Source organism: Meriones unguiculatus, chromosome 9 (genome assembly GCF_030254825.1).
Source record: "Meriones unguiculatus strain TT.TT164.6M chromosome 9, Bangor_MerUng_6.1, whole genome shotgun sequence".
Classification (NCBI taxonomy): domain Eukaryota; kingdom Metazoa; phylum Chordata; class Mammalia; order Rodentia; family Muridae; genus Meriones; species Meriones unguiculatus.
The window spans coordinates 66,787,275-66,799,349 of NC_083357.1; the positions used below are offsets into that span (position 1 = coordinate 66,787,275).

General features: G+C 49.7%; 1 protein-coding gene across 1 annotated transcript in view; it reads left to right on the plus strand.

Moving 5' to 3' along the window:
• The window catches only part of Pebp4 (phosphatidylethanolamine binding protein 4), a 206,780-nt gene that overhangs the window by 148,952 nt on the left and 45,753 nt on the right, over positions 1-12,075 (plus strand). The window lies entirely within an intron of this gene.

Here is a 12,075-nt window from a genome sequence, read left to right on the forward strand (position 1 = left end):
AAAATACCCATCTGACATTCTCCTTCTCCCCTTCTGTATCAGCCCAGCTACTCTGCTTCTTAGGTTCCCCAGGGATTGTGTTTTCATCTATTAGCAGTGAATTTGAGGGGTGGGAGAACGGTAAAAGCAAACAGGGAGAGACCTTAAGGGAGGAAGAAAGTATAAAAGTGCAGGGGACTGATCACTGAAGAAATGGGTAGGTGGGGTGTGAGACGGGGGTGTGGCAGTCTGAATAGAAGACCAGTGTTTTCATGGCTAAGACTGAGGAAGACAATGACCAGGTTGGCCAACCATCCCCGTGGCCAGGCTCACTGACAATCGTATGTCTTATGTATGGGCACACAAACCTCCCCAAAGTCACGTGATCTCACTATCAAAAGACCTGCTCTAAATGGATCAATGTCAATTGTCAATGTCGATTGGTCTTTGTAGTCTAGAAAGCATTTCTGTGGTTTCTCCATTCCATCTGTGAATAATAAGAGAACTGAGGGACAGGAAAGAGATTCACAACAGTTTCTGGAGACCTGTGTAACACCCTCCCCCCCCCCCGCCAGTGCCTCTGAATAACCCTCAAACCAGGATCACAGGGGTGTTTTCTACAGAGAAATCACTGCCCCAAGGGAGGCTCTCCACACGCTTCTTTGGAATGGAGAGGTGGGTAAGAGGAGGTAGGTCATCCAGGCTGGTGGTGGCTGTCCTGTCCACCTGCCCTTCACATATATCAGAGGGCCTCCCAGGAGTGAGCCCAGGCCACCCTGGCCATTAGTAGGGAGAGATGAGCCAGGGGAGCTCACTGCTAGCATCCGGAAAATCCCCCAAGAGCCAAGGAATCGGGCAATCCTTCCTGCCCACTCAGAAATTCCGGAAGCCCTTCTAGCCGGGAACCCGCCTCCCCAACCTCTCTCTAGCTTCCTCTGTCTGTCTCCTTCTTTCGACTCCTGCGAGTGCACAGGAGGGTTGAGGGAAGCCCCGTGTGCCTGTGATGAACGGAGCTAATTTCTGGTTTGCTGGTATGCCACAGAGACGCTGCCTCCATCCCCCTCCCTCCAGCAAACCCTCTCCCACACACAGACAAATAGGCTGCATATTTAATTGGAATTCCTCACACCTACAGGGTAAAGCCTTGTCAGTAGAAATAGAGCCCACAGCCAGCTGGCTTCCCCCATTCCACCCACCTTGTCTCTTAAAAAGAAATCCCCCCCCCAATACGTGAACACCACCCACAGGCCCTTGCAAGTCCCTCCCAGCATGGTTGTAAAGAAGGGATTGGTTGGCAGTGCTGCTCTTCGCCCAGGCTGCTATAGCTGGGCCCACCCAACATAGACCACCCAGGGGCTTCTCCCCAATAGACAGACCCTGGCAGCCTTCTCACTGCCAACTTCAGGACCCCCTTAGCCAAGGCTCTTGAGGCCCCAAAGTCACTGACAGAGGCTGCTGCCCAGATATGCAGGCTGCTGGGTGGAAGAGACCAGGTGGGAGGAGGGGGAAGGAAGTGGAGAGCTCCCAAAGCTAGAACATTCCCTTTGAAAAGCCCTTGGAGCCAATCTCTCGCGGTACAGGTTGGAAACTGAGGTTGAGGAGGCAAAAGGAAGTATATTGGCTAGCTAACTCAACTGAACCTTGGCCACCCCCCTCCCCAAGGATGCTGCTATGACCCCTTGCCCTGTGACATCTCTCCCAGAACACAGGAGGGAGACAGACAGTGAGTGACAACAGACAGTAAGGAGCAAAGTCAGGGGGACTCCTGAAGGAAAACAGAGAGAAGATGGGAAGGCTCCGAAGGACAAGGGACCCCAGTAGACCAGCAGAGGAACGTCAGAGTGGACTGTTCCCATATGACAATAAGGAAGGAAGTCTAGGGGCACAAAACAGGGCATCAGAACATAAAGGATGGCAGGCTCCAGACAGGCGGAGTTCCTCGGGACAGCCTCAGGGACACCCAGCCCAGAAACACAACTGAATATTTTAGTGGGGACAAACATATGAGGGATGCCCCTCCGCACCGCCAGCAGCTCCACCACGGAACACCCCCCCCAAACCTCAGTCTACCTCACCATTCAGGTCAGCAGCCTCAGCTGGCTTTGCAGCCTAGGTGCCTGCAGAGGGCCTCCTATCTTGCTGTCTTGTCCCCGTGGGCCTCTTTCTCCCCTCCCTGGCTCAGACTCAGCCTGGCACAGGCCCGCACCAAAGCGGTGTGTGTCAGCGGAGTAGACAGCTGCCTAGGGGGCTCTGAAGAGCACTGTGACATCCTCGCTCCCCCACAAAATATCATCTCAGTTTGCCTGAAAGTTCACCATTAGTGACTCATTTCTTTGGGTTAAACATAGCCCTCCCTTCTCAAACTGCAGCTGCTTTGGGAAAGGAGAGCTCATTGAGATCTTAGCATCCCAACGTGAATGGGGAGACTAGAGATCTGGGTGGCGGCCCAGAGGAAGGGAGGAAGTAGAAGCTGAGAAAGAGGCAAAAAGGAGGAAGGAAGTTGCTTGGAAAGGAAGAGGAGACCAAAGTGTGTGTGTGGGGGGGGAATCCAGCTCCAATCATGACTGTTCCACAGTGAATGTAGAGACCCAACTTTATTGACGCAGTGGGCTCAGATCCACAGGTACACAGCATCCTGGCAGATGGCAGACACTGTGGTCCCAGGTTCAGAGATGAAGAAATCTGCCGAAGCTTGTGGAGGCTGGAGGGCTTGTCAGTGTAGCCGAGGAGCCAGAAAGCCAGGATCCCACTTGACTCACCTCTGCAGAGCATAAGCATGCATTCAGGGAGCGCCCTCCCCCCCACCCCTCCTGACCATCCATCTCTAGTCAGAGAGGGGAAACAAGAGGGACAAGGAGGAAATTGTGTAGGAGGCTTGAAGCCAGGCAAAAGAGTCATAGAGCGAGGCAAAGGATCGCATCCTGAAGCTGTCCACTGAGACCCCATCAAGAAGAAGGTGGTGTGGGTGAAGGCAAAGCCCTTGCCACTTAACTGGCTGGTACCACATGCCCCTGTGCTAGCCTTTCACACATCCTTCAGGAGTCTCTGCTAGAGGGTCTTTGCTGACTGGCAGGGGCAGGCAGGCCCAACCTCCTACACCCTGGCACCCTCTACTCTGCTCTCACCTTCTCTGCTTGCCATTTCTTCCCTCCAGCCACAGCCCTGCAGGCAGTGGCCTGTCGGCCATATTGAAACCGTCTGCTCCTCTCCCTCTTAACGAGCCAGGTTAAATACGCTGTAATCAGAGTAATCATACACCTGGGCTGGTTCTCGAGAGAACTGCCTTTTGTACTTCGATAGGACATTAATAGCAATTATTCTGCTTTGTAATTGGAGCTTTAAATACTAATTCAAACAGCCAGAGGAAAACCAATTAGTGCTAATTTATCTCTATGTGTTTTCCAGAGCTGGTGTCTGTCACACTGTGAAGAAATAGGTTGGTAATTAGTACAGTTGGGTGGTAGATAGAAGTAATTATCAGATTCTTTCATTTTTCTTTGGGGAGAAAATGGGTAGGGGGGCAGGGAAGGCCAAGATAAGGTACTGTAAGTCTTTGTTGTCTTGAAGTTTGCAGGGAGGGCCTGTGAATGCCCAGCCCTGGGCATCCCAAGCCAGAGAGGTATTCATGAGCCAAGTGGGTTCAGGTGAAAGAGGCACTGAAGGGCTTCACAGGGACCTTCTCACTAATAGACCCATGGAGGACCATCAGCAGTGTTCTGGTAAGCATTCTTACCAGAGAGAGGGTGCTGACAGCCTCAGCTGTGTTTCCTGATTGTGGCTGTGATGTGGCCAGGTTCTTCCTTGACTTCCCCACCATGATATACTGTGCTTTGAACTGCTCTCTCTATATTATTTCTTTTGCCAAGCTATTTGATCAGAAAAAGAAACTAAAACAAGTACTTTCCTCACAGGATTATTATAAAGGTTGACTTAAATTAAAAAGAGACTTTCCTAGGCCTGGTAACAAACAGTTTATATATATGTTTACATACACACACACACATATTACGCGCTGTTAGTTTGTGTGAGACTCTTCCAGGTGCCTTTGTAAGTGTGATCTCTGGTGATCTAAACCTTCTGGCTCATGGTGTCCTCGATTCCCTGATCCCTGTGCAGACCTCTCACCGTCCACACACAGCCCAATTCCTCATCCGTACAGTAAGGGTGACAACCACAGCTTTCTTGAGGACGTAACTGTGATGATGATATGAAGCAGAGATCAAAAAGCTCTTAGCTAGGTGTCGGGCATGCAGCAAGAACTCCGTCGGGGTTACTTGTCACTGTCGTTATGTTCTTATTTCACGGTACTTGGTTGTGTTGGAGTCTATGTAAATCCTCCATCGAAGGAGGTAGAGACAGTTCCCTAAGTGCACTCTATTAACAGATCCACATAAATCTTACCATAAGCCCGGAGTTAGACCCTCGGGACCATCGGGAGCCAGCCACCACCTCTCAGAAACACAAGCCTAGCACACCTCAAACAAAGGATGATGGGATGCTAATGGCACTCCCCAGAGTACCACAGTTTGCAAAACGCTGGCACACATGTGATTCCCACAAGTGAGTGAGCCGAGAGTTGGCTTAATCCCCATTTCACAGACCAGAAAGCGAAGTGTAAGCCACTTGCTACAGAACGTTCTGGAGTCAGAAGCCAGAGCCAAGTGCTCTGAAATCTGCGAAGGACCCTCAATGTGTCCCTGTTAAGTGGATGAATGAACGGGAATGTTTGCCACTGCATGAGGCAGCCTGAACTGCCCAGGTGGGCATGGTTCTTCTGTGTAAGCAGCAGAGTTGAGCACAGAGACGTGGGACAGAGGGCCAGAACTCTTTAAAGGAGAAATAAACTAATGGAGAGTTGGATAGCTTTACTTCACCTGGGATAGGCCTTTAAACTATTGGATAACAGCCTCAAGTTAACAGTTGCTCAACTTGTAATTTTCTTTTTTTTATGTTTTTTTTTTAAATTTAATTTAATTTATATATTTATTTATTACAATTTATTCACTTTGTATCCCCGCTGCAGCCCCTCCCTCATCTCCTCCCAGTCCCACCCAACCTCCCTCTTCTCTGCCTATGCCCTTTCCCTAGTCCCCTGACAGGGGAGGACCTCCTCCTCTTCTATCTGACCCTAGCCTATCAGGTCTCACAACTTGTAATTTTCAGCATTAGGCTGATGTTAACATGATCGTACATTCAGTAGAAACCATACACGGGTTTGGAGGGAGTTTGTTGTTGTTGTTTTGTTCTGTTTTGAGATGGAGTCTTGCTATGTAGCCCAGGCTAGCCTGGAACTCACTACACAGCCAAGCCTGGCCTCAAAGTCCTGGAATCATCCTACCTGATACTCCCATGTGCTGGGATTACAGCTTTATCCATCCTCCCCCCCCCTGCCCCCAAAGTTTTGGGACTTGAAACTTTGATCTCCTCCCAGGCTAGCAATGTACACACTATGACACTTACGGTCCTAGGCAGAGCTTCAGCTTCTGGTTAATCCCACAAACACAAGGGGAGACTACTAAAACTTTTCAGTGTGATGTGTTTGCAGCTGTGGTGTACTGTAAGTTAGGAGGATAAACTCCATCTACATCTAATGCTGGCTACCATTTGTGATGAGTTTGTCTGGATATAACCCAGTCATGACTGAGAAGGATCTCTCTAGCAAGCAACCTCAAAAGCTTGGGAGGTTGTTTTAATAGCAGAGAAAGAGATCTGGTAGAGCCAGGCCCTCGCCACAGAGTCCCATCCTACCCACTGATGCATTCAGGGAAAGTGTTTGGAATCTATCGGCGTTTGAGGGCTGACCCTGAGCCGCAGAAGTGGGAATATAGGTGTAGGGGAAAGGAGGATGCTGGAGAAGGGTAGAGCTCCAACAGGAGCCTAGGAAAGAGTAGAAGACACATTTTTGAGAAACAGGGTATAGCCCAGCCTGAGCAGGGAATAGTAAGTGCCACGAAGCCAGAAGCCGAGGCTGGTAAGTTAGGCTTTGCCAACTACGTGGCAGAGGACATTTCACGAGGGCCGCCTCCCAGATTTGTTTACTACTCCGCAGGAGGAAGTTTGTTCTCTACCTACCAAGTCACTTACCTTCCCTTGGTATCTTTGTATGCTGCCTGCTGCTATAACAAAATACCAAAGAATGGGTAATTTACAAATAACAGGAGTTAAAAGCTGGGGAGATGGTTCACTCAGTAAAGTGCACGCTAAGGACCAAAGATCAAACCCTAGAATCCACATTTTAAAAAAAGCCAGGCTCCCTAGTGCGCTGGGGAAGTAGAGACAGGAGGATCCGTGGTCTTTGGTGGCCAATCTGCCTAGCCTACTTAGTGAATCCCAGGTCCAGTGGGAAACCCCAACCCAAAAGTAGGTAACATTCCTGAGGAACAACCTCTGCACACGTGTATATGTGTGTGTGTGCATGCACCCACTCATCCTCACGTGAACAATCGTGCACATATACATAAAAAGTAGGGAAAAAATAACCGAGATTTGCAGTCATGGTTCTGAAGGCTGAAATGTCTAAGAGCGTGGCCCCGGCATCCGGCCAGCACGTGAGCCGCACACGGTGGAAAGCAGGGCATGCGTGCTCACCTGAGCCTCTTTCCACCTTCTTACCATTAATGCCATCTAGCCACGGCCTCCCCTAAGCCCAATCACTTCCAAATGCCATCAGCATATTCATGTGGGGAGACAGCCTTCACTCTATGGACTTTAGGGGGAGGGGTCATTCAAACATAGCATGAACTTCCACCCTGAGACAAGGCAAGCCTCTTTCTAATTCCCACAAAGGAACTGGCCATAAGCTTGCCAAGCCGTGAGCTTCTCCCTGGGGTGGGCACTTGCTTAGTGTGGACCCTCATCGCCTCTGAACTCAACAGGTGGGGGACAGGACACTTTGAAGAGTGTTTGAGGAGCTTCAGCTGGCCAGAGCAGAAGAGGGTGGGAAGGATAAGTGAGCATGAGACCTTGAAAGGAGGGTGGGGACAGGAATGGGGAACAATGGGAGGAAAGAGAAGGCTGAAGGGTACAGACACATTAGTGGGGGACAGGTGACTTGGCACGTAGCCAAACAATGAGAAGAGTTAGCTATCATGTGAAGAGCTGCTCGTGGTTTTCCTTTTTCTCTTTCTTATTTATTTATTGTCTTCTTTGGTTACGGGTACTGCCTTTTCTAAATACTCCACACTGAGTGCATTTCTCTCTCACACAAAGAAAAACAATGAAATTTATTTTTTAAGGAAGGGAGGGACATATGCTAGAGACATTTTGAAGGAAGAACTGACAGAATTTGATAGGCGACTAGATAAGGGTGATAGAGGAGCTAGATGAAGCAAAAATAGCTCATAGGTTTTGAGACTGGGTGGTAGAGGGAAATGACAGCACGGAGGCAGGCGGGGAGTGGATGAGGGGCCTCTGCTGTGGGAAGAAGACTGGCGCTATGTCAGTGTGTGATTTCCCAGCCGCTGGCAAGACCACAGAGGGTACCCACACAGCCCAGAGGAGAGGATCTTGGGAAAGAAGTAAGGGTGAGCCTAGGGGATGGAGGTTGAGAATTATGTCAAAGAGGCCCAAGGTATAGAGGTCCCACGGATCCTGATATTGATGCAGGTGGTGACCTAAGGACGGGAAGCCAGGAAGTTCCATTCATAGGACACTTTTTACACAGCAGGACCTGCCTGAGTTTAGCACTGGCCCATGACTCCTCCCGAGCTGTCTATGAGAAGAAATCCATTCTCCCAGACTCCAAACTGTGCTGTAATCTGCACAGGCTTTGGACCTGGTGAAGCCCCACAAATACCAAGGCAGGGAGGACTGCTAGCATTGCCCTATATTTGCCTTGTATCTGCTGCTGGTGGCATGGTGAAGGATAGGTCTCCAGAGACCGTGTATGGCTGGGACCTGCAGGGGGCTGAACAGCCCATCACTCCCACCTCTCATCCTACCCTGCTCCAATTCTTCCTGAGTACCAACACTTGCTCCCAGGCCCACCTCCCTGAATGTGGCCTCAGAAGGCTCTATTGACCAGCTCAGGCCCCACCCTGGGATGCATCACTGTTTCCTTGGCAACTGAGGGGGTGGGTTGAAAAGTAACGCACAAAGCAAATGAAATGAGCTCCAAATGGGTGGCCTTCGAACAGTCACCTCAGCATCCTGGAGCCTGAGATTTAAAGGGGGTTGTCTGTCCACCCCCTTTTACCAAGACTGCTGAGGGAAACCCCTGGCAAGGAACACTTCCCAACATGCTGTGGGCCTCGTGTACGCTCTTAATTTGCCCGCAGAGCTGTCACCAGAAATTAGATCTCTGATGAAGACCTCGTCTGGGTAAGCACTGGTGTTAATGAGGCAAGCAGAGTCAGTCATCTCCCCGGGGGTAGGTAGCTCAGAGCAGACACCAAGCCACTAAATGGAACAGGCAGATGTGTAAACACAGCTCATGGGCAGAACCTACGGGGAAACCAGATCTTCTGGAGACCCCAAGGTTCCCAGAGCCCCTGAGGCCTTAGAGCATTTTGGGAACTCCCAGAAGGTGCTCTAGGAAAGCCCCCTGTATGTGTGTGACTAGGACCCTATGCAGATGTGTGAACATTTTCCTGTGATGATACAAGCACATGGGACAAGGACCCGGATCTGTTCTTGGGGGAGGGCGTGTTGTAGCCCTGGCTGGCCTACGACTCTCTGTGCAGACCAAGCTGACCTCAGACGCAGAGATCTGCCGCCTTCTGGGATTGAAGGCATGCACACTGCACCCACCCCAAGGATGCAGACCTTAACTAAACAGCTTTGTGGTGTTTCAGCTGTGGGCTTGCCACCATACCCAAACCACAGACTCTCTTTAGCACCCTGAGAGGCCCACCACATTGCCTCTTTTTCACTCACTTCCTCCACTTTGGGGGCATTTATTTGTCTGGGCTGTCACCGCCAACCGATTGTCACCATCGCTGGCTGTCACCGTGAGGCAGGTGCCGGTTTGTGTCACCTGTGCAGATGCAGACAGCAGGTGTTTGTCCCCTCATCTGTGTCCCCTAGTATGTCTGTTTCTCAAAGACTTTCACGTCTGGGCTTCTCCGCTCTCAGATAGGGGCCCGGAGCCCATGACATCCAGGGCATCCATCACCCAGTGACCAAGTACACACATCCCTGTAGAGCCAGGCTCAACTCCCAGGTCCTCCCTCTTCACATGGGTGTGAGGCTGTGTCTGACAACAAGAGGCAGATAACCTTGAATTCCCTCTAATTTACACAAAAGAAAAAAAAAACAGGGGGAAATTATTCGAAAACTGCAACACTTTATTATTAGTAACGTATTTGTCTGTGATGCATCTCACAACTGCTGGTCCCACACCAGCGTGTCACAGCTTGGAGGCTGCGAACTGCTAGTCTAAGTGGTGTGATTTCAGAAGTTAAAGGAAGGCCACTTCCTGCCCCCAAAATATCTCCTGTCTCCACCCTACTGCTTTTCCCTGAAGTCATGCTCCAGTCGATCCATCGCACTGTGTCAAACAGCCCAGCCCCCTCTTTGAAAGGCCTCTTGAGGAGAGAGAATCCATTAAGGCCACAGTGCCCTTTAGCGAGACTTACAGAGGACCCAGAAACCCATGTGCCATACCCTTGCACCCTTGTGCCATCCCCCCCCCATCAAAGTAAGCAGCATAGTACCATTATCCCCACTTTTCACAAGAGGAAACTGAGGCATGGGGTCGGTGAACAACTCTCAGGCTGCGGGCAATGGTTCCAGTCCAGTTTGGTCTCTTCCAAAGCTTGTATTTTGATACACCAGTGGGTGGAGCAGAAGATCTTGAGCATCTCTGAGCCAGGACGAAGAAGCCTGCACCCAGGAGGAAATTGATACCTTTAGGACATAAGGGGGGGGGGGGAGTTATCTTCATGCTTTATAGCACATTTCCCAAGCACGCTTCTTTTGAACACCAGAGGCACAGACCGTGTTCGCCAACATCTGTCCCGTTCTTGGTTACCATCAAGGCCAGGGACAGAGATATATCAGGGTATCCAGTCACACCCTTAAAGATTTGTGCACAGTTGCTCCTGTCCCAGAAGAGCCAGTTTCTACCTACACTCCTGGGATAGACAGGAATGCCCACTTGGAAACCCTGTGGAACATTTATCCTTTATCAAATGTCTCCACTATAGAAACCCTGTAGAATGGGCCTTCTGTGCTCAGAGAGTTAAATGAATTCCTGGAAGCCAAAAGCTCCCTGAAGATGAGAACAGTGACCAGTCTGACGATCAGCTATTGGCAGCCTCTTTCTACTACACACAGACTTGTCTAAGTGTTCATTGCCTATGCGTGGGCAACGCAGCCCAGAGTCACGTGAACCTCTCCAGCCAGGTATCGTCTAAGCATGAAAAGTACATCTTTTCCACCATGTCCGCATCACCAAAGGGCCTCACTTCAATACAACTGCCCAGAGATGCACTATGAGAGAGAGGAAGTAAGCGTGAGCTTGACAGAGAAACAGGGATCCTGCAAGTAGGCCAAAGAGCTGGCAGCTAGATCTGCTGCCACCCATGGTTCCACCAGGGTCCTAAATGCAGTGATTCATAATTGTATAATTTACATAATTTGCATCCAGGACCCTGTCTATGCACAGATTGCGTCAGGCTGGGGGATGACAAACTGGATAAAAATGTAGCGTGTTTTTCAGTTCTATAAAACAAAAGGTAAAAATTCCTTTTAAAATTGGCATTCATCCAGGCACCTACCTTTAATCCCAGCACTCAGGAGGCAGAGACAGGTGGATCTTTGTGAGTTTGAGGCTAAGCCTGGTCAACAGAATGAGTTCCAGGACAACCAGGGCTACACAGAGATACCCTGTTTCAAAAACCCAAAAACAAAACAAACAAATGAACAACAACAAAAACAAACAAACAAACAAATAAAACATTCTTGGAACCCACCCAGAGTGTGGATTCAATATATGTCAGGTCATAGATATATCCTTCTATTCATATGTCCATGTGCCAAAGAGGTTTGTCTGCTCTCCTAGACACAACAGGGAACACTGCAGAAAGGACCTTTGCTGGAGAGTAACCAAAAGAAATCCATCTTCTCTGATGCCAGTTTTTGCAGAATCAGCCATGGGATGAGAATGCAAAAGCTGGGGGTGGCACAGAGGTGGTCCCAGCATCCCTGAACTGGGCTCCCGTGGTGGTGCATTTGACTACTGGAGGAAAAGGGAATGCAGAGGGAGTCTTCAGCAAGATCCCTAGCAGAACTTGATGGCATGATTGTAGGACTTGACGTGACAAGGGAATTGGGCCTACCTTCAGTGGAGATAGGCCGTGTCCTTTTCCCATTGCCCCTCTCCCCCACTGCCAGGGAAAACTCCAGGGATTGTGACCTCCCTGCCATGAGTTGGTTGGTGTCTAGATTAGAGGTAGGTAAGAGGTACCAAATGCTGCCAGGCAGGGTCCAGGGTGACCACTTTTTTTTGTCCCAACCCAAGACGAATTGGATCCTTGATCTCCACTCTGACCTGTCCCAGGGCCCTACTGAAAAGGTGTGACCAATCATAAAGTGGGTAGAAGCACACTTCAACCAGGGAGACTCCAAATCCCCAGCATGTGCCATCCCATAAGACCTCATTCACAACACAATTCCAAAGATGAAGTCATTAGGAATGGAAAGGCATAGACAACAGAGCCTTCGGTCACTTTAAGGTCAAGAGCCTTCACTGGCCACATTCATAGGAAGTCATCCTAGTGCCTGGTTTTGAGGCTGTCAAATACAGTGACTAGGGAACTATCAGCTAGCTCAGTGCTTCAGAAGATTCACCCACCATCACCTAGTCTCTAGTTTGTCCAATGACAGCTCATCACAGGGTTTGAGACAGAAAAAAAATTTTATATATATATATATCTCCCAGAGAACTGGCAGATGCAAAGGTACTCTGTTTAGTTTAACTGGGGTGTGTGAGACAGAGACAAAGACAAGGAGAGCAAGAGAGAGACTGAGACAGAGAAAGACATACACAGAGAGAGAGAGAGAGAGAGAGTAGGGAGAGGGAAAGAAAGACCTGGGCTCCTCTCGCTGAGAAGTATCCTACATCTATGAATCTCAAATACTATGCAGTTCGGGGAA